Raw genomic sequence first — 20,469 nt, forward strand, 5'->3', positions numbered from 1 at the left:
AGGGTGAGAGGATGGGTGGATCTCACCCTGGAAATGACTGCTGTCTTCTGAGACAGGGCCTCTGTGGTACAGTAGAACTTGACATCCCCCACCCCCACCCCGGTCTCTGCTTCCTAAACTGCTTACAGAGTCTGACACCAATCCTGCCCCCACAAGTACAAGTCTAAATGAACAGATGAATGGCAGGGAGGCAAGGAGGGTTAGGAACAGCTATCAGCTAGCGAGTCACAAAGACCCCTTTCCTGCCCACTCCTCTCCAAGACCCACTTTTCTTTCTTTTGTTTGTTTGCTTTTTGTTTTTGTTTTGTTTTTTTCCAGACAGGTTTTCTCTGTGTAGCCCTGACTGTCCTGGAATTCACTCTGTAGACCAGCCTGGCCAAGACCCACTTTTCAAATCCCAGTTCATCAACAAAATGGAGAAACAGTGGTTGACCATGCCTTTAAGACTTCGTAACTTCGTAAGCAAGGTTGTCTTGATTTTGAGACCATCCTGACTCTGGACTAGCTGCGATACAATCCCACAATCTCTGTCTCATAATGGGTGCTGGAGCAAAGTACTGAAAAGGTTCGGAGCTTTCCCCACATAGGATCCGTCCATTTCTAAACCACAACTAAAACCAGAGTCTAGGACTGGAAATGAGCAGATGCTGCCTCCTGGTGGACATATTTGTCCCTGCTTGATTTTCCTAAGAAGTGAAGATGACTTGGGTCCCTTTGCATTTTCTAACAATTTTTGTAGGACTTCAGGTTGGGGGTGCAAAATATACTCGTTTTATTTCCCCCTTCTTTTCTTTATTTAGGAAAATGAGATTTAAAGTAGCAGAGCGTGGTGATGCACGACTTTACTCAGGAGCAGGTGGATCTCTGAATTGAAGGACAGCATAGTCCACCTAGCAAATTCCAGAGATAACCTGGAAAGACCCTGCCGCGCCATGGTGGCGCCCCCGGTGGCGCACGCCTTTAATCCCAGCAGTTTGAGGCCAGTCCGGTCTACAGAGTGAGTTCCAGGACACCCAGTGCTACATAGAGAACCCATAGAGGGGAAAGGAGCGAGATTGATTTCTCAAGATCATAGAACCTGTTGTGAGAACCGCGATGTCTCACTTTGTTCCTGACATGGTTCTTTAGTGTTATTGCAGTGGGTTTGGAGTAAGAGATCCTATGTCAAACGCAAAAGATTTGAAGAAACTAACATCAAAGTTCTTAGGATGACAAGAGTATAGCAACTGCATATGCCTCAGAAAGTAGTGACAAGCGCCAGTCACTATAAACGGCAGAAAGAAAGACGACGTAGGGTTATTAAGGTGGTCTTAAGCAACAGTGGATGAAACATAAGGTGATCCACCTAGTAGTCTTTTCTTTGAACCGCTCTTATTCCCCAGTGGGGGTGCACCGTTCCTGGAGGTACTGCAATACCAGGTCGATGCGTGGAGTGGACGGAGCAAGCTCCTATTCCAACTCCTACTTCCAAAAATCCATTTAATATATTGTCCTCGGATAGAGGACGTATCAGTTATTAAACTGATAAGAACAGATACTACACTTGATCTTAGCCAAAAGGCCGAGAAGCGATACCCATCTGCGCCCACTCGCCCGATACACTCAACACCGCACACACCTTCAACTCACGGTCACCAACACTCGCGCGCCCGCAAACACGCGCCCGACACCGAACCTCCTCTTCTATCCTGTTCACCACCTTTACGCCAGGGAAAGTCCGAGGAATCCAAGGGGGCCGAGAGGATTTTGTTGCGATTTTCGTTCCCAGAGTTCCGCGGAGACCGGGCTGCGTTCTTATTTGCATGCCCCGCCCAGCTCAAGTCAGCGACTGAACCGAGCGGGAACCGAGCCTTTGGAAGGCTCCTTCAGCTGCTGCATTGCCACTGACCAACAGGCCTGTAGCTGTTCTGGATACTTCACCATACTTAAGACTCAAAATTGAGGACCACAAGGGATCCTCGCTCTCTTCTATTTTCCCTCCCTTTTTTTTTTTTTTTTCTTTCTCTACCTTTGTATCTGGACCTAGGAGCCTTTATAAAGAGGTGAGGTTAGGGGCTGGAGAGATGGCTCGGCGGTTAAAAGCACTGACTGCTCTTCCAAAGGTTCTGAGTTATTGAACTCAGCAACCACGTGGTGGCTCACAACCATCCGAAACAAGATCTGATGCCCTCTTCTGGTGTCTCTAAAGACAGCTACAGCGTACTCATGTACACTGAGAGGTGACATAAACAATCAGTTTTGAGGTCTCCAGTGGCCGCAATACAGTCCCCCGGTTATGCAAAGGGGTACACATCGAAGCTCCATCTTATCTATTTATAACGTATTTCCTTGTTTGAGACTATGTCTCTTACTGTAGCCCAGGCTAGAACTTACTACAACGTTCCTGTCTCAGTCTCCTTAGTGCTAGAATGATTTGTGACACCCACTACACAGCTTTGATTCCACTGTGCTCCAGTGTTAACTCCTAGGAGGAGCCTGTAGAAGCAGGAGGGCCCAGTTCCCATCCTCCAGGAATGGCACCAAGGATCAGCATGGGGGCTGCAGGGAGAAGGGGTTAAAAACCAGAGTGCTGTGTGTGACCTTTTCCAAGGAGATGTGACGAAGGTCTAGTCTCTTTCACACCCTGAAAAGGCACTGATAACCAACAAAAAGGAGGATTCCATCACTCCATTACAGAACCAGTGAACTTACCAGGTTGCTTATGGATAAAAGGAAATGGGTTACTCATGGGACCTTGGACAATTGATAGGCAGCTGTTGTGTGAGGACTCATGAAAGCTGTATGGATCTGGGCTCATTCAGAGATTCACCAGTCAGACCAGGAATACGTTTTAGTATGTGGCTTTTATTTAGATACTGGTGCCAGGGCTACAGCCTGGCCATGGCTCTTCTCTGGCAGGCCTGGCCCTTCTTCCTGATTCCCTCTGCCATGCTAAAAACCATTAGATTACATTTCTAAAGCTAGTTACCAAGGTCTATTCCCTTATTTGGCCACTTCCTCCTGAGGCTGACTACCAAGGTCCAGCTATCAAAGTATTGAAGTCCAGCAATCAAAAGCCCCCTCTGGCTCACCTAATTAACATGCCCAGTTAAAATTACATACCTCAGCCGGGCGTGGTGGCACATGCCTTTAATCCCAGCACTTGGGAGGCAGAGGCAGGCAGATTTCTGAGTTCAAGGCCAGCCTGGTCTACAAAGTAAGTTTCAGAACAGCCAGGGCTTTACAGAGAAACCCTGTCTCAAAATATATATATATTATTTATCTCATGCTAGCACGGGGTCTCCCCTTACACTTTTATATAAACGACCATTTTTTTTGATGGGCATGTCTGTTTCCTCTCTACCCAGAGGTAGGGACCAAAAAAATCGCCTCCTTTCCCTTGTCCCCTTCCCATTCTCTCTCCTCCTCTATCTCTTTTTGGTTGGTTGGTTTTGTTGTTGTTGTTGTTATTGTTTGGGTTTTTTTTGGGGGGGGTGGGTTTTTTTTGTTTGTTTGTTTTGAGACAGGGTTTCTCTGTGTAGCCCTGGCTGTCCTGGAACTCACTTTGTAGACCAGGCTGGCCTGGAACTCAGAAATCCGCCTGCCTCTGCCTCCCAAGTGCTGGGATCTGCCTCCCAAGTGCTGGGATCAAAGGCGTGCACCACCATGCCTGGCCCTCCTCTATCTCTTGCCTTCTTCTCTTATTCTCCTGTGTCTTGGGAATCCTGAGCTGATACAGATCTGCTACACCGTGGACTAGAGAGCAGCCTGGTCAGAACAAAGTTACATTCTGTTTGCTACAAAGTTGAGGTTATCATCTGTTTTGCAAAGTCTTGGCTATCTCCCGCAAAACAAGCTTCTGCCTGGCATGACCTTTTACCTTTCATAAACAAGTTTTGTTAAAACTGTACAAGACCAAGTAATGACTAAACCAACCAAAAGCCCTTAACATTGCGACTTCCAACTTTGGTTTATAGTTCTTCTTTTTGTGACAGGGTTTCTCTGTGTAGCCCTGGCTGTCCTGGAACTCACTCTGTAGACCAGGCTGGCCTCGAACTCAGAAATCCGCCTGCCTCTGCCTCCTGAGTGCTGGGATTAAAGGCGTGCGCCACCACTGCCCAGCTCAGCAGATATATTTATGTTATTTATATGAATATTTTATATACACCTGCATGACAGAAGAGGGCATCAGAGCTCATTACAGATGGTTGGGAGCCACTGTGTGGTTGCTGGGAATCGAACTCAGAAGCTCTAGAAGAGCAGCCAGTGATCTTAACCGCTGAGCCACCTCTTCAGTTCCAAGCATAGTAAATATTAAGCTTTAAAAGCTATTGGTGGCACACCCCTTTAATGCCAGCACCAGAGAGATAGAGGCAAGTGGATTTCTATGAGTTCAAAGCCAGCCTGATCTACAGAGAGAATTCCAGGACAGTCAAGGCTACACAGAGAAATCCTGTCTTTGAAAACCAAACCAACCAACCAAATGCCTCCCTCGAAAAAACCCATAAAGTTAGTTATCAATAACATTATCATTTTTCCTCTGGGTGAACGGAAGAGTCTCTTCTGGCCAGAATTGTTACTGCTTCTTTAAGAGGGTGGAGTGGGATGTGTAGGTTTCAGGAACTTCCTGATCCTTGCAAGTTTTATTTACTTCCTCACTATTAACAGGGTTCCATTCTGTCTCCAGGTGGTAATGTTTCCATTGAGAAGAAACCCCTGCACCAAAGGGCTCCAGAGCAAGACCAGATCCTGAAGCCTTAATAAAGACTTAATAAAGCCGCCTGGAAGATCCCAAGAGGCTATGCAAGGCAAGACTTTATGAAACTGCTGGCTGGCCACATAAGACCGCAACAGAACACTCAGACTAGCCTAGATGTGGTCTCCCTTTACCCAGCCTGGAACCTGCTTGCTCAAGGGTGGAGCTTCCTGCTCATTCGTCCTGCCACGCCTACTGCTGGACCGTGTCGCTTTGCTGCTTGGAGCCACACACGTGTTCATCCTGTTACTTGATCCCGAGATTATTTGGCGAGAAATCGGGTTCCCTCCCCCTTCCTTTATAACTGAGTGTCTGAAAAAGTAAAATTGAGCTTTGATCAGAATGCTGTCTTAGCTGCAATTCTTTCTCTCGCTGCCTAGCCCCTCTTCTCTTCCAGGTTTCCAAAATGCCTTTCCAGGCTAGAACTCAGGCTGTGATCTGCTGGCCGGACACAACACCTAGGATTGGAAAACAGATGAGAGGGGGAAAGGGCTCAACTGCACTTCTCTCAAGAGAGTGACTTAGGTCTCGAAGATGCTCTAGATAAAGGACTAACTGGTTACCAAAGCGAGCTCTGGCTGCCAATCCCCCTATCCGAAACATCTCTGGGCCCTGGAATTCCCTTTCCTTCCCCCAGCTCTTCTTCCTAACACAGCTATTGGTCTTCTTGGTGCTAGTTCTCAGAGCTCCGATCCAGGCTGTCTCTGGGGCCTCTTGGCTCCCTCTCTCTCTCCTCTTCCTCTCATTCTTCTGATGTCTCCTTCCCCCATGGCCCGGCCTATTCTGCTGGGCATGTTCATTCTGGACTCTTCTAGATTCCTAGGGCTGTGCTCATCCACATAGCCACAATAAAACATTCTCCTTAACTACACCTAGTAATATAAGCTTTTTTTCTCTGCCTTGGTGATAGAGATAATAGGCCAAATTAGTCTAGATTTATAGCAGATAAAGAGCCCCAGGTGTGGTGGCACACACCTTTAATCCCAGCACTTGGGAGGCAGAGGCAGGCAAATTTCTGAGTTCGAGGCCAGCTTGGTCTACAGAGTGAGTTCCAGGACAGCCAGGACTATACAGAGAAACCCTGTCTCGAAAAACCAGAGAGAGAGAGAGATGTTACCTCACAGCTGGGACTAAGCCCTTCAAAGACTTTTTCAGGACAAACCCCAAACTGCCATGAAGTGAGCACTGAGAACAGTGACTTGTGTCCCACCTCAGGAATGAGGCTTTCACCGAGAGACTCCAACTCTCCACGTGCCTTGTCAGGAGGGAAGAAGGAACCCAGAGTTCACTGGATATTGAGGAAAAGGTTGGCAGACTGTGAAGCCGTGAGAGCACACGTGGACAGTGTCTCGAGTCTGGCAGTTGGGAGTCGCTCTATGAGGCAGGGGCTCCGGGACATTGTGGGCTTGTGGTTCCCCACAAACTCTTAGAGCAAGCAGTCAAGCCTCTCTCTCTCTCTCTCTCTCTCTCTCTCTCTCTCTCTCTCTCTCTCACTTTAGCAATGCTCTTTATTGATTTTTTTTCAATTTTTTATTAGGTATTTTCTTCATTTACATTTCTGCTATCCCAAAAGTCCCCTATACCCTCCCCCCATAAGCCTCTCTCTCCTTTTTTTTTTTTTTTTTTCTTTTTTTTTTTGGATTTTTCTTTTTGGATTTTTTGAGACAGGGTTTCTCTGTGTAGACCTGACTGTCCTGGAACTCACTCTGTAGACCAGGCTGGCCTCGAACTCAGAAATCAACCTGCCTCTGCCTCCCAAATGCTGGGATTAAAGGCGTCTGCCACCACGCCCGGCAATACTGTCCTTATACTGTGTCACTTTGTGGGACTGGTGCACACCACACTTCCTGCAGAAGGTCCAGTCAAGTGCAAGGAATGTCCATGTTGGCAGGAATGCTGGCAGCACAAACAGCTATTTTTGTTTCTTAAGACATGGTTTCACCATGTAGCCCTAGCTAGCCTGGAACTTCCCATGTGGCCCAGGCTAGCCTGAACTCAAGAGATCTACCTGCCTCTGCCTCCCAAGTGCTGGGATTAAAGGCATGAGCCACCACTGCCCAGCTTGAGCAGACATTTAACATTTTTCGATACATTTGATTTGGTGTCTACAAAAGATACTTTAGGTCTTCTGGCCACCCCCCCTCCCCGCTTTGAAATCCTATATGGGAGACCCCCTTCCATGCTTCCTTACGTCCAGTCTGGCATCTTAGCTGAGTATGACCAACATACGTTTTTAAAATCCTTGGAAGCCCTCCACAGGGTCCAGAAGCAACTCTGTCCTGCCACGGGCCAGGTTTATGACTTCTCTCCCCCCTCCCCCCCACTGCTTTGAACCAGGCGAGGAAGTCCGGATGAAGAGACATAACCACCAGACTCTGGAACCTCGCTGGAGAGAACGTCACACCGTGACCCTGACAGGAGCCCTGGAACTGGCATCTCTGAGGAGCCTCTGCCCCAGCTGGAGGGCAGCAGGAGTAGATATGCCCAGGATCTGTCTGTCTGTCTCTTCTTCCTTCTCACCACTCTGTCAGCTATCAGCCAGGCCTTTCTGTTGCTAAACTACTGAAGGCTTAGGCAGAATTGTTATGCCTTGTCTTAGGGACTTTCACCTTAACCGCATGCCTGACAAACCCTTTACATTTACAACAGGACTGCCCTCCTGCCCAGGAAGGAGGCAGGAAATCGTGTCTCTCTAGTTTTTGGTCAAGGACTTGCTTTAGGTCCAAATAGTCACTCACTTGGACACTTGTGTCTTTGAGTCTTCGGTTAACTTAGCAAAAATTCCCCTAAACTAAATGGTTCCCATCCTCCCTAACTCTGGAACCCTTCATACAGTTCCTGGGTTGTAGTGACTCTCATCCATAAAATTATTCTGCTGCTAAGTCCTAAGTGTACTTTTGCTGCTGTTAGGAACTGTAATGTAGAAATCTGATATTCTAGATTAGCTGGTATGTATGTGGCAACCGACGACAGGCTGAGCATCAGTGTTCTAGATGTTGCTGTGAACGGTTGTTTTGAACGATTTCCTTAGCTTTATTCATGTTTATGGAGGTTTTCTCTGCATGTATACCTGTGCACTATGCACATGCCTGGTGCTGAGGTGCTGAGGCCAGAAGAAGGTGCTGGATTTCCTGGAACTAGAATTACAGACAATTTGAGTCACTCTGTGGGTGCTGGGAACCTAACCTGGCTCTTCTGTAGGAGACAGGGCTCTTAATTACCTAGCCATCTTTTTTTTTTTTAATTTATTTATTATTATCCATAAGTACACTGTAGCTGTCTTCAGACACACCAGAAAAGGGAGTCAGATCTCATTACAGATGGTTGTGAGCCACCACGTGGTTGCTGGGATTTGAACTCAGGACCTTTAGAAGAACAGTCAGTGCTCTTAACTGCTGAGCCACCTCTCCAGCCCTCACCCAGAAATCTTTGTGACGCTCCACTCTTCTTTTATCTTTTTGAGGTAGAGTCTTACTATGTTGCTCTGGTTGGCACAGGCCTTTATGTAAACCAGGTCCACCTCTGCCTCAAGTCCTGGGATTAAAGATTTGTGTCATCATGGCCAGCTTCCATAAATTCTTTTATTTTTATTTATTTTTTGTTGTTGTTGTTGTTTTTGAGACAGGGTTTCTCTGTGTAGCCCTGGCTGTCCTGGAACTCACTCTGTAGACCAGGCTGGCCTCGAACTCAGAAATCAGCCTGCCTCTGCCTCCCAAGTGCTGGGATTAAAGACGCGTACCACCACGCCCGGCCCATAAATTCTTATATAGACGCACATCCCTGGCCTGCTAATGGAATGGCTTGCACAGATAAAAAGGCCAGTTCAAAAAGGCACTCCAATTGGTTTTGTTTTTTTGTTTTTCTTAGATTCCACAGTCCTCAGCATGAAGGGTCCAAGTCAGAGGTAAGGATATTAATGGTGGGTGTCTTAGGATTTCTAATTTATTTGGCTTACCCATACATACTTTAGTCCTGGAGAAAGTCAAGACAGGAATTCAAGCAGGGCAGGAACCTGGAGGCAGGTGCTGAAGAGGAGGCCATGGAAGGATGCTGCTTACCGGCTTGTTTTACATGGCTTACTCAGCCTGCTTTCTTGTAGAACCCAGGACCGCCAGGCCAGGGACAGCACCACCCACATTGGGCTGGGCCCTCCCCCATTGATCACTATCTGAGATCCTTACAGCTGGATGTCACAGAGGCATTTCTTCAGCGGAGTCTCCTTTCTCTGTGATAACTCCAGCTTGTGTCAAGTTGTCATACAAAAGCTGCCAGTTCTGTGGGGTGGAGTGTTGTGTTCGGCCAGTGGCTCACATGTCTGGGTTCTAGTCTGGAAAGGCATCTTGGAAACCTGGAAGAGAAGAGGGAACTAGGCGGCGCGAGAGAAAGATGTAGCTAAGACAGTCATTCTGATCAAAGCTCAATTTTACTGTCTGACACCCAGTTATGAAGGAGGGGAAGGGGGTCCGATTCCTACCAAATAATCCTGGGGTCAGTAGCAGGGTGACCACGTGTATGGCTCCGGAACAGCAAAGCGGCCAGCTCCAGCAGTGGGCATGGCAGAACGACTGAACGATTGGCAAGCTCCACCCCGATGTAAACAGTGGAACCATTAAGGCTGGGGGAGGGGAGGCTACAGTGGGGTAGGCTCCTGTTCCAGAGAACATCCACTGTGAGTTCTGTCACGTGACCCTGTTCCATCCTCCTACCTTGCTCAGTGTCTTTCTAGCCCTGAGCTCCAGCAGGCAAGGTCTGCTGGGCATACAACTTCTGCCTTTGAGTTTGAAATTAGTGGATTATGTGAGACTTGTACCTGTTTTTCACTTGGACTCCACGACTAGGAACTTCAGAATACATTGGGCCTGAAAAACAAAACAAAACAAACAAAATACAACTCCATGGGCCCTGTAAACAAAACCTGAAAATGGAGCCACTCAGCCAGAGCCTTATGCTGTGTTTACCTTTAGTTACTAGAATAATATCCCAATGACTCATAAATGTGTTTTCTCTTTAAACAAATACCAATTGTTCTTCATAAATGTATTTACTTATTTGTTTTGTATTTGTGTGGAACATAGTTCCAGGACATCCAGAGACACATAGTGAACGTCCTACCCCAAAATAAATAATATAATGAGCTAATTATGATTAATAAAATAAAAAAAATAAATAAAATAATATAAGCTGGCTGGAGAGATAACCTATAGGTGAATGCTGGATGTTCTTCTTGAAGACCTAGATTTGACTCCCAGCACCCACCTGGTGGCTACAACTATCTGTAACTCTAGTTCCAGAGGATCCAATGAGTTCCAGCCTCTGCAGGCATTGCACACAAAAGGTACAGACATGCACGCAGGCAAAACACCTCCATATAGACAAGAAAACTAAACCTTTTTTTAAAAATCAGAATTGTGGGCTGGAGAGATGGCTCAGTGGTTAAGAGCATTGACTGCTCTTCCGAAGGTCCAGAGCTCAAATCCCAGCAACCACATGGTGGCTCACAACCACTCGGAATGAGATTTGATGCCCTCTTCTGGTGTGTCTGAAAACAGCTACAGTGTACTTACATATAATAATAAATAAATCTTTGGACTGGAGCAAACAGGGCCAGAATGAGCAGGTCCCCGGGGTTTAATTCCCAACAACCACATGATAGCTCACAGATAGATAAAATAAATAAATAAATTTTTAAAAATAATCATAATAGTGGAAGTGCCTCGAAGAACATGAAATTTGGGGGTGATTTCTCCTGAACTCCCAGTTCTAACCTCTGTCTCTTGCTTTGGAGTTTGCAGACTTGAGGTCCCTGAGAGCATGGCTATGACTGTGGACCCTAGAGGTATAAACGCCCTGCTCCAAGCCTTAGAGAAGCCAGGCTATCAGCAGGTCTTACTGGATAGCTCTATCTGATCTGGATCTGCCTGTCCAGCTCAGGCTGGCCATGAATTCAGAGATAGGCCTGTCTCTGCCTCCCAAGTGCTGAGATTAAAGGCGCGCCATTACCATGGCCAGTTTAGTGGAAAGAATTGCGTTAAGAGACACACGTTTAACAAAAGCATTTGTTTGACACATTTATCTATTTATTTATGTTTGCTATGTATGTATGCATATATGTATGCATGCATGCATGCATGTGTGTTTGTTTGTTTGACAGGGTAAAAGAGCACTCCAGGGAGAAATTGCAGTGAGCTGCCCTTAGAATGAAGGTGTAGGCCATGGACTCTGTAGTGGATTCATCTTTTATTTTTACTGTGTCTTAGTTTCTTTCCATTGCTGTGTGTAGATGCCCGACTCGCCAGCAAGAAAGACGCCACAACAGGATCCTTCTGCAACACATTTATTGGGAGAGCTTTTACTGCGAATGCGAAAGACCCCAAGCCCCAGAACTGGCGCTGTTTATATAGGCTTAGGAGAGGCATGTCTACACCTGATTGGTTATGCTTTCAGTACCTCATTAACATGCCTCAGGCCAGGCAGTGACTCGGCAAAAAACTCTTAGGTACATGCGCACATTGGTTGTTTACCCATATTCATGGGCGTCGGCTTATTGAAACCAGCGCCATCTTGTAATGGCGTATGTGGCTTCCCACATCTCCCCCTTTTTATTTTAATAAAATGATGCTGGACTAGGCCTGTGCAGTTATGTCCATCCGCCACGGCTTCTATTTTAGGTCATTCCTCTAGTGTCACAGCCTTACCTGTCATAGAGTAACCCTATCGCCACCGGGCCCCATGTCTTAGGTTGGTCTGTGCATGAGGAAAGTTGCCCGTCTTTGGATACCACAGCGCTGTGTGACAGTAACTGCTTAATGACCTAGGGCGAACTCTATAAAAGAGGCCAGCCAAGTTTTAAAGAAATGAATTAGCGGGGAAATCATGATCACCCTACCATGTGCAATGAGGAAATCTCAGTGATGTGCAAGGGCTGATCAATGATTGTTGAGTCTTGGATGGATCCTTAAATCCGTGGGGTGCAATGGATCCTTAAATCCGTGGGGTACAAGAGCAGAGAACTCAGATGCTGACCAATTCTTGAGCATAGATAACCAAACTTCAGGGGAGGCACCATTTTCAATAGCTAATAGTGTCTGAGTTATAATCACCTTGTCAAGTTTTTGTTGGGTTCTGAATTTGCAAACCAACTAAAGCATGAACACCAGTCCACAGCATATGGCAGCACCAAACAAACTCACTCCTACCCATTCCTTAAAGTAAGAAAATGCGGTAAGCCAAGAGGTAAATTCTCCAAGGGTCACTGGTTCCACTCTGGTTCCATTAAGGTTCAGGATCTGTATCTGCAGCTTCGTCTGCAACCTTTCCAGCTCCTGCGACCAGTTCCCCTTCAGATAATTCGATAAATCTGTACTTTTAATGAAAGAATTGTTAATATACCTAATGGGAGTAATGCACACATGCGGAGTTGATGCCACATAACTCATTTGTATGACATCCATCATCTGTTCCATGTTATGTTGTAAAACATCCACTCTTTGATTCACTAACATTAGTCCTGAGGCGATACGAGAATCCACCCTTTGCAGGGTAAGCAATGCCTCAGACGTTTTTTTCTGCTATCTGACATGGTTTCAGCAGTATTAACTTGATTGGCCATAGCAATTCCTGCAGTTATGGCGGACACTGCAGACACCACAATGGCAGTAACAATGGCAGCTGTGATTCCAAAATCTCTCTTTTGCCGCACAAGACTCATAATTGGGAACTTCTCTGGATCTGCCTCAACAGGCACAGGGACAAAGGTTGGTAGATGTACCACTAAGGTTAATAAAGTGGTTCCATTCCAGCATTGCGTCAAAAAACAAGTGACATTTGTACAATCTAACCATTCTGTATTATTTTGAAATTCAGCCAATATAAAGAAAAATGGAAGCCGGGCGTGGTGGCGCACGCCTTTAATCCCAGCACTGGGGAGGCAGAGGCAGGCGGATTTCTGAATTCGAGGCCAGCCTGGTCTACAAAGTGAGTGCCAGGACAGCCAGGGCTACACAGAGAAACCCTGTCTCGAAAAACCAAAAAAAAAAAAAAAAAAAAAAACATGGAGGATTGACACAAACTTCTACTGGAGAACTCTATTAGATGTCACATTATCTAAATGAGCAGAGGTATTGGAAAGTGTGGCAGAAACACTCAATATCTCATGAAAGGTTCCAGTCAGCAATGCAAAGGCTGACAAACTGGTACTAGAACCTGCCTCATTACTTAAAATCCATTGGTAATATGGCCAAATATTTTCTTTTCCTGTAGCATCTCCTTTATCATTCATTACGGCGAAATCCAATTCCAATGGAGGTGACAAAACAAAACCCTTTGCTATTTCTTTCTGAGGAAAAATTTTTGATTGACAAGGTGAAAAAACTATAGGAAATGCAAGGTCCGGATGACACCAAGGCACGCTGCATTTAGCAGTAGCATTGCCAACAGGCCATCGTGATCTTTTGGGAATAGTTACATTTCCCTTTATCATAATAGTGGTGATGTTTATAGGTGAAGTTACATTATTTCCAACATCACTTGAGCCTGATTGTGCTCCTTGAGCAACTTGCGTTAAAGCATTAAGTAACACGTCAGAGCTCACTTTATTTTGGCTAATGGGATCTGCCCAATTAGAGATAATCTTTTTCTTTAAAAATATACAGGGTGTAAAAGGTTTATCCACATTATGTACAAAACATAGTGTATAATTTAAATGAAAACTCGTACTATTATACACCCGTGGCTCTTGAGGAGTTTGTCGTGTACAAGGAGTATCCAAAAAACATTCAGTTGCGAAAAACAAAGGCAAGGTAGAAGAATTGGAATGTACCGGTAAAGGTACTGGCCATGATCTCACTACGGCCCACAAAGGTATACTTATCCCTGTCTCAATCATCAGGAGTAAGAATAGCAGGATCATCTTGGGATTCATCTTGATCTTTCACGGTTCTTGTCAGTCGCGTCGGAACCCAAAGTGGATTATCTTCACCCTGTGGAAAAACACAAAAAGCTCCCCTGGATCTGATTAATATGGGATTCAGGCCATACCATTTGTTATCAAGGACATTTTTCCACTTGACCATTTCATTGGGTGGTTGAGGCCATTGTCCGTGCCTTTCAGCTGGTGATCTTCCAGCATCATCCAATTTTTAAAAATTAAGAGTAAATATTGCAAGGGATAGAGCCATCTTTGGCGTCATGGCCTCTATTCCCCCTTTTTATTTTGCAAATATTGTTTCAAAGTACGATGGGCTCTTTCAATGATGCCTTGGCCCTGTGGATTATAGGGCAACCCAGTAATATGTTTCACTTGCATTTGTTTGCAAATTTGACTAAATTTAGAAGAGGTATATGCAGGACCATTATCTGTTTTTAGTACCAGGGGCTTGCTCCATGCAGCCCAAGCCTCTAAGCAGTGGGATATGACATGAACTGCCTTTTCCCCCGTCAAGGGAGAGGCATGTAGGACACCAGAACTGGTATCGATGGACACATGTACATATTTGTAATTTACCAAAAGCTGGGATATGCATGTCATCCATCTGCCAAACATCTAGGGGTTGCAATCTGCGAGGATTAATGCCCACTGAAGGTGCATTAATAAATTCTACACATTTACCACACTGTAGAACAATGTCTCGAGCTTCTGTTCATGCGAGCTTAAACTTCTGTCGCAATGTAGAAGCAGGGACATGATAAAGTTGATGAAAATTCTTAGCACTTTCTATAGAACTTTGTGATAGCAAAACCATATCTCTGGTGGCTGAATCAGCAATTGCATTTCCCTTAACCATAGGTCCAGGTAATGATGTATGTGCTCTAATATGTTGAGTATAAAAGGGATGCTTGATCTTCATTCTTTATACTATCTTTTGTATTTTTATATTTTATTTTCTTTTTGTTTTCTCTTTTTATGTTTCTTATTTTACTTATTTTTCTGCGCGCACCTTCTTTTTCATTTCTCTCTGTTTCTGACATACTCTCCTGGTGCTCCTGCAAAAGTCGCTGCCCTTCCTTAACAGCTGGCTCACATTTCTTGTCCTGGATACAAGCCTTAATCAGCTTCCATAACGGCCTTGTTCCTGCTTTCACCTTCCCTTCTGCCTCCTCTCTCACTATATCTCTCCCTAGCTTTTCCCAACTAGGTAGCGTCAGCGACCTAGTGGGGGCAAACCAAGGAGCGAGTCTGTCTATCTCTTTTAAGAACCCTCTTACTGTACTTTCAGAAATCTTTTTTTTTTTTTTTGGTTTTTCGAGACAGGGTTTCTCTGTGTAGCCCTGGCTGTCCTGGCACTCACTTTGTAGACCAGGCTGGCCTCTAACTCAGAAATCCACCTGCCTCTGCCTCCCAAGTGCTGGGATTAAAGGCGTGGGCCACCACGCCCGGCTTCAGAAATCTTTAAACCTCATTCTTTAAGCAAGGCTTGCACCGGCCCCACTAATGGCGTAGACTGGCCAGTACCCATACTCGTCCTGGACCGAAGTGTCCTTGAGATACTCACTTATCTACGTGACTCACAAGTTTATCTACACTCATTTTTTGATCTTTTGTATCTGTCTAGCTATTCCCAGCAGATTCACTCGTGTCCAGGGTGATGACAATTAAGGCAACGGCATACAGCAACACAACCCCAGCGACAATTACCAGATCTATTCCGTAGGAAAGCATACCTCTCAGAGACTTATATTAATTTCTTTTTACTTACCGGTACCACTGTTCTCCAGCTGAAGAGTTTTGAATCCACGCAGTTGAATCCTTCTCAACAGTCTGCTTTGCGGGAACACTACATTAACCGCTCCATCCCTGTGATGCAGTTCTGAATCCTCCCTGTAACAGGGGGTCTTCGCTTGTGCCTAAAGATGTTTCTTCCCGAGTTTCGGCACCACTTTGTAGACGCCCGACTCGCCAGCAAGAAAGACGCCACAACAGGATCCTTCTGCAACACATTTATTGGGAGAGCGAAATTTATTCGAATGCGAAAGACCCCGAGCCCCAGAACTGGCGCTGCTTATATAGACCTAGGAGAGGCGTGTCTATACCTGATTGGTTATCCTTTCAGTACCTCATTTACATGCCTCAGGCCAGGCAGTGACTCGGCAAAAAACTCTTAGGTACATGCGCACATTGGTTGTTTACCCATATTCATGGGCGTTGGGTTATTGAAACCAGCGCCATCTTGTAATGGCGTATGTGGCGTATCCCACAGCTGTGATAAATGCTACGACCAAAAAGAAAATTGGAAGGGAGGGTGTACTTTGGCTTATGTGTCCCTGTCACAGCCAACCGTTGCTGGAAGGCAAGGTAAGAACCTGAAGACAGGAGCTGAGACAAAAGCTTTAGCGAGTGCTGCTCGCTGGCTTGCTCTCTGTGCTGGCTCAGCCTGTTTTCTATCTGTATCTATATCTGTATCTATATCATCATCCCGTTTTGAGACAGAATTTCTGCACCCCCTGGCTCTTCTGGAACTCCCTCTGTAGACTAGGCCTCAAGTTCACAGGCCTGCCTCTGCCTCCCCAGTGCTAGGATGAAAGGTGTGTACCACCATGCCCAGCCCAGCCTTCTTCCTTACACCATGATGATGTTCTACCTGCCCAAGAGTGCTACCATCTCCATTGAGCTAAACCCTCCTACATCAATCACTAATCAAGAAAATCCAGACTTGCCTATAGCCTGTCTATTGTCGCCATTTTCCTCAAGTGAAATTCTCTCTTCCTAAAGGACCCCCTGTCACACTGACAAAAACCTAAGCAGCTGACTTTGTTCACAAACACACTTTTTTGTTAACTGCTGAATCTAGGGTCTTTTTGCTTGCTGGAGCACACTCAGCTATAGCCATATATATATATATATATATATATATATATATATATATATATATAGCCTTATATCACTTCTCTTTTTTGTTGGCTTGTATGTGCCAGGTGGATGTCAAATTCATTATGCAGCCAAAATTGCCTTGTCTTATCTATATGCCCCCAAGGTACTTTGATTTCAGAAATGTGACTTGAACCTGGATTTTAGGAGTTGCTGAGGATCAAAACAGGTGAATGCTGGGCAACCATTCTACCAACTCTTTCTCTCTCTCTCTCTCTCTCTCTCTCTCTCTCACACACACACACACACACTTTCTTTGAGGGGGTGTGTGTGGGGTAGAGTATCTGTCTCAGGCTTCCAAGTACTAGAATTACACTTACAATATGCAATAATTTTCATGCTTTTCTTTTCACCCACTTTAGTACCAGAGCTTCTGAAAGCAGAGACTAGGAAGAGATTCCAGGCACCGAGCACTGATCCGGGACCTAATGGTCTTCCTGCCCAAAGATGTTCATTTAATTTCGCTTGCACAAAGACTTTCTTTCGAGACAGGGTTTCTCTGTGTAGCCTTGGCTGTCCTGGAACTCACTCTGTAGACCAGGCTGGCCTCGAACTCAGAAATCTGCCTGCCTCTGCCTCCGGAGTGCTGGGATTAAAGGCGTGTGCCACCACGCCCGGCTGCGCAAAGAATTTCAACGCAGAGCTCCGGTCAGTCTGGAACACTAGGTCCTCTCATGCACGAGCCTGTGGTGCTGAAAATTCCTCCTCCAAAAATCCAAAGTAGGTTTCATCTCCCTTTTTTGGGGGGGGAGGGGGTTCGAGACAGGTTTTCTCTGTATAGCCTTGGCTGTCCTGGAACTCACATCTGCTTTTAAAACAAGAGGAACTGTTGGAGGAACTTTAAAAACGCAGGGCCAGGCAGGTCGACATAGCAAATTCGGGGATAGCCAGGAATACACAGAGAGATCCTGTCTCAAAATATAAATGAAAGAAACCCTGCTTTTGGAGCAGGCTGAGAGGCAGGAGGATCACCTGGAATCACACGTCAATCAGTCTGGGCTTCCCAGGCGAGAGACTCCCATGTTGAAAACCAGAGGAACAAGAAAAAGAAGGAACGAAGGGGAAGGACAAAATCCCAGAGCACTAGTTCTAGCAAAGGAGCTGCAATCCCAAGGCTCCGTCCGCCCCTTGAGGGGATGAGATCCGGTCGTCCCCGGCCGCCGGCTACTAGATAGATAAGAGAGGGGGAGAGTGTGTGGCCCGGTCTAGGTTCCCTCTTGCAGTGAGTGTTGCCAGTTCAGTGTCTGAAAGATTGTGAAGAGGAGCCTGGCCGAACCTCTGACATCGGGTCGGTACAGCGTCGCTCTGGCGGCGCGGGGCAGCGGCCTCGGAAGGCGTGGTGGGCGGGGCATGCAAATAAGGACGCGGCCGGGTCTCCGCGGAACTCTGGGAACGAAAATCGCAACAAAATCCTCTCGGCCCCCTTGGATTCCTCGGGCTTTCCCTGGCGTAAAGGTGGTGGACAGGATAGAAGAGGAGGTTCGGTGTCGGGCGCGTGTTTGCGGGCGCGCGAGTGTTGGTGACCGTGAGTTGAAGGTGTGTGCGGTGTTGAGTGTATCGGGCGTGTGGGCGCAGGTGGGTATCGCTTCTCGGCCTTTTGGCTAAGATCAAGTGTAGTATCTGTTCTTATCAGTTTAATATCTGATACGTCCTCTATCCGAGGACAATATATTAAATGGATTTTTGGAAGTAGGAGTTGGAATAGGAGCTTGCTCCGTCCACTCCACGCATCGACCTGGTATTGCAGTACCTCCAGGAACGGTGCACCCCCTCTGGGGAATATGAGTGGTCTAAAAAGTAGACATTTTGTGTTTCCTCTCCCTACCCAAAGATCTTCTTGGACTTACTTAGCCTGTTTCTGTTGCAGATCCTCTCACTCTACAATAATGAATACCTGTCACTGTTTTCTTCTGAGGCATACACTGTTGCTCGTCACCACTAAGAAGTTAAATGGCCTCTGCGGTACAGTGGTGGTGTACCCAAATGTAGTATTTCTCATGATACTGGACTTAGCTGGTCACCTGGCAAAGTTTTTGGGATGCAGAATCTGGGTCTTACTTGTTTTTTCGTTGCAAGTTTTTGTATTTGTATTTTCTCTTTTGAAGGCCCCTCTTTGTCCCACACACTCGGACAACCAGATTCTTCTGCACCAAAAAGCTTTATTGCTTCTTCAGGAGGGAAGACCCAGACCCCGGAAAATGGCGTTGCTTATATAGCCCTCAGCCCTCAGGCGTTTCAGCACCTGGTGTGTCGTGTCAGCTCCTGATTTGTTGCTCACCCATCACCCCATTACTACGCCCCGAGATGGGCAGTGACTAGGCATGAGTTCACTCTCGCACCTTCGTACAAGTTTACTAGTTAGGCACAGCAGAGGCCAGCGCCATCTTATAATGGTGATTGCTCGTGGCACGGCTCTCCACATCTCCCACATCTCCCCCTTTTTATTAAAATGAGGCTGGACTAGGTCTGTGTAATTATGCCCATCCGCTGTGGCTCCTGTCTTAGGTCGTTCCTCTAATGTCACAGCCTTTCCCGTCATAGGATAACCCTATCGCCACCGGGCCCCATGTCTTAGGTTGATCTGTGCATGAGGAAAGTTGCCCGTTCCTGGATACCGCAGTGCTATGTGACAGTAACTACTAAATGACCTAGGGCGAACTCTACAAAAGAGGCCAGCCAAAAAATGACAAATGCGGACTAATTCTTGAGCATAGATAGCCAAATTTCAGGGGAGGCCCCTTGCTCTATGGCAGCAAGTGCTTGAGCTATCACAACCTTGTCATTTGTTTGTTGGGTTCTGAGCTTGCAAACCAACCAGAGCATGAACACAAATCCACAGCAGGTGGCAACACCAAATAAACCTACTCCCACCCATTCCTTAAAATAAGAAAATGCAGATGAAATCCAGGAGGAGAGGCCCTCTGTCAATGACAGGTCCACTCGCGTAGAGTTGATCTTTAAAACTGCCACCCTCAGGGCCTCAAGAGTCTCATCAAATCCCTCGGACCAATTTCCTGCAAGATACAAGGAAAGCTGTCTAGACAGATTAGCTGCATGAGTAAAATTTTCATATTGTACACTGGTAATACACAGAGCTTCCAGTTTTCTTTCACAACCCAACTGGGCCATCTGGTATAGAACACCTATCTGTTCCTCCGCCAGGTCAAGGCGCTGATTCAAAATCATCAGCCCTCCCTTTAACTTGGTACTAGCAGAAGTTTGGACAGTGATGGCATCAGCCAGATCTGCTGAAAGCTGATTTAATTTTGTGCCTGATTGAACCGTACTAGCCATAGCGTACCCTGCAGCTGTAGCAGCAGCTGCACTGGCTGAAATTGCTATGATTACGGCTGCAGTAATGCCAGAATCTCTTTTTTGTTGAAATAGGGATAAGGTGGAGGGTGTTTCCACCGGAACAGGGATCCAACGTGGGACCCGTGCCACCATGGCACGGGTGTCCTTTGTTACATCCCAACATTGAGAAATCCAACAAGAATCATTGAAACAGACTTCAAATGAATCATTTGAAAGAATAAACAAGAAAGGGGGGTAAACACAGACTGGGGTAGGTGGATAATTAATCTGGTTTACCAAAGTTTTATTGAACCCTGTGATCTCTACACTGGTATTAGTATATCCATAAGAGTCCAGGGAGGCAGCATGTATTCCCCAATACTGAGCAAATCTTGAGATGCCAGTAAAAGAAGCCTTTCCAACTGCTCCTCCCTGGATAAAGATCAAAGGATTGAGTTCTGTACAACTGCCATTGACTCCACAAAGCACCCACTTGTGAAAGGGATGCATTCTAAAGTCCTGTATGAAAAGTCCCTTTTTCATAACAAATTCCTTCTCTGGGTCAGCCATCATGTTG

At 46.1% G+C, this 20,469-nt stretch overlaps 2 non-coding genes across 2 annotated transcripts; one reads left to right on the forward strand and one right to left on the reverse strand.

Annotated features, from left to right (window-relative positions):
* Window positions 1-1,382: 1,382 nt before the first annotated feature.
* Window positions 1,383-1,573, reverse strand: LOC115032729 (U2 spliceosomal RNA). The gene has a single exon (XR_003838344.1). It is a non-coding gene; the product is annotated as a U2 spliceosomal RNA (small nuclear RNA).
* Window positions 1,574-18,179: 16,606 nt separating this feature from the next.
* On the forward strand, window positions 18,180-18,370 carry LOC115032728 (U2 spliceosomal RNA). Its single transcript, XR_003838343.1, has one exon. It is a non-coding gene; the product is annotated as a U2 spliceosomal RNA (small nuclear RNA).
* Window positions 18,371-20,469: the final 2,099 nt, after the last annotated feature.

The sequence above is a fragment of the Mus caroli genome, unplaced genomic scaffold, assembly GCF_978045245.1.
Source record: "Mus caroli unplaced genomic scaffold, Mus_caroli_1 scaffold_13, whole genome shotgun sequence".
Lineage (NCBI taxonomy): Eukaryota > Metazoa > Chordata > Mammalia > Rodentia > Muridae > Mus > Mus caroli.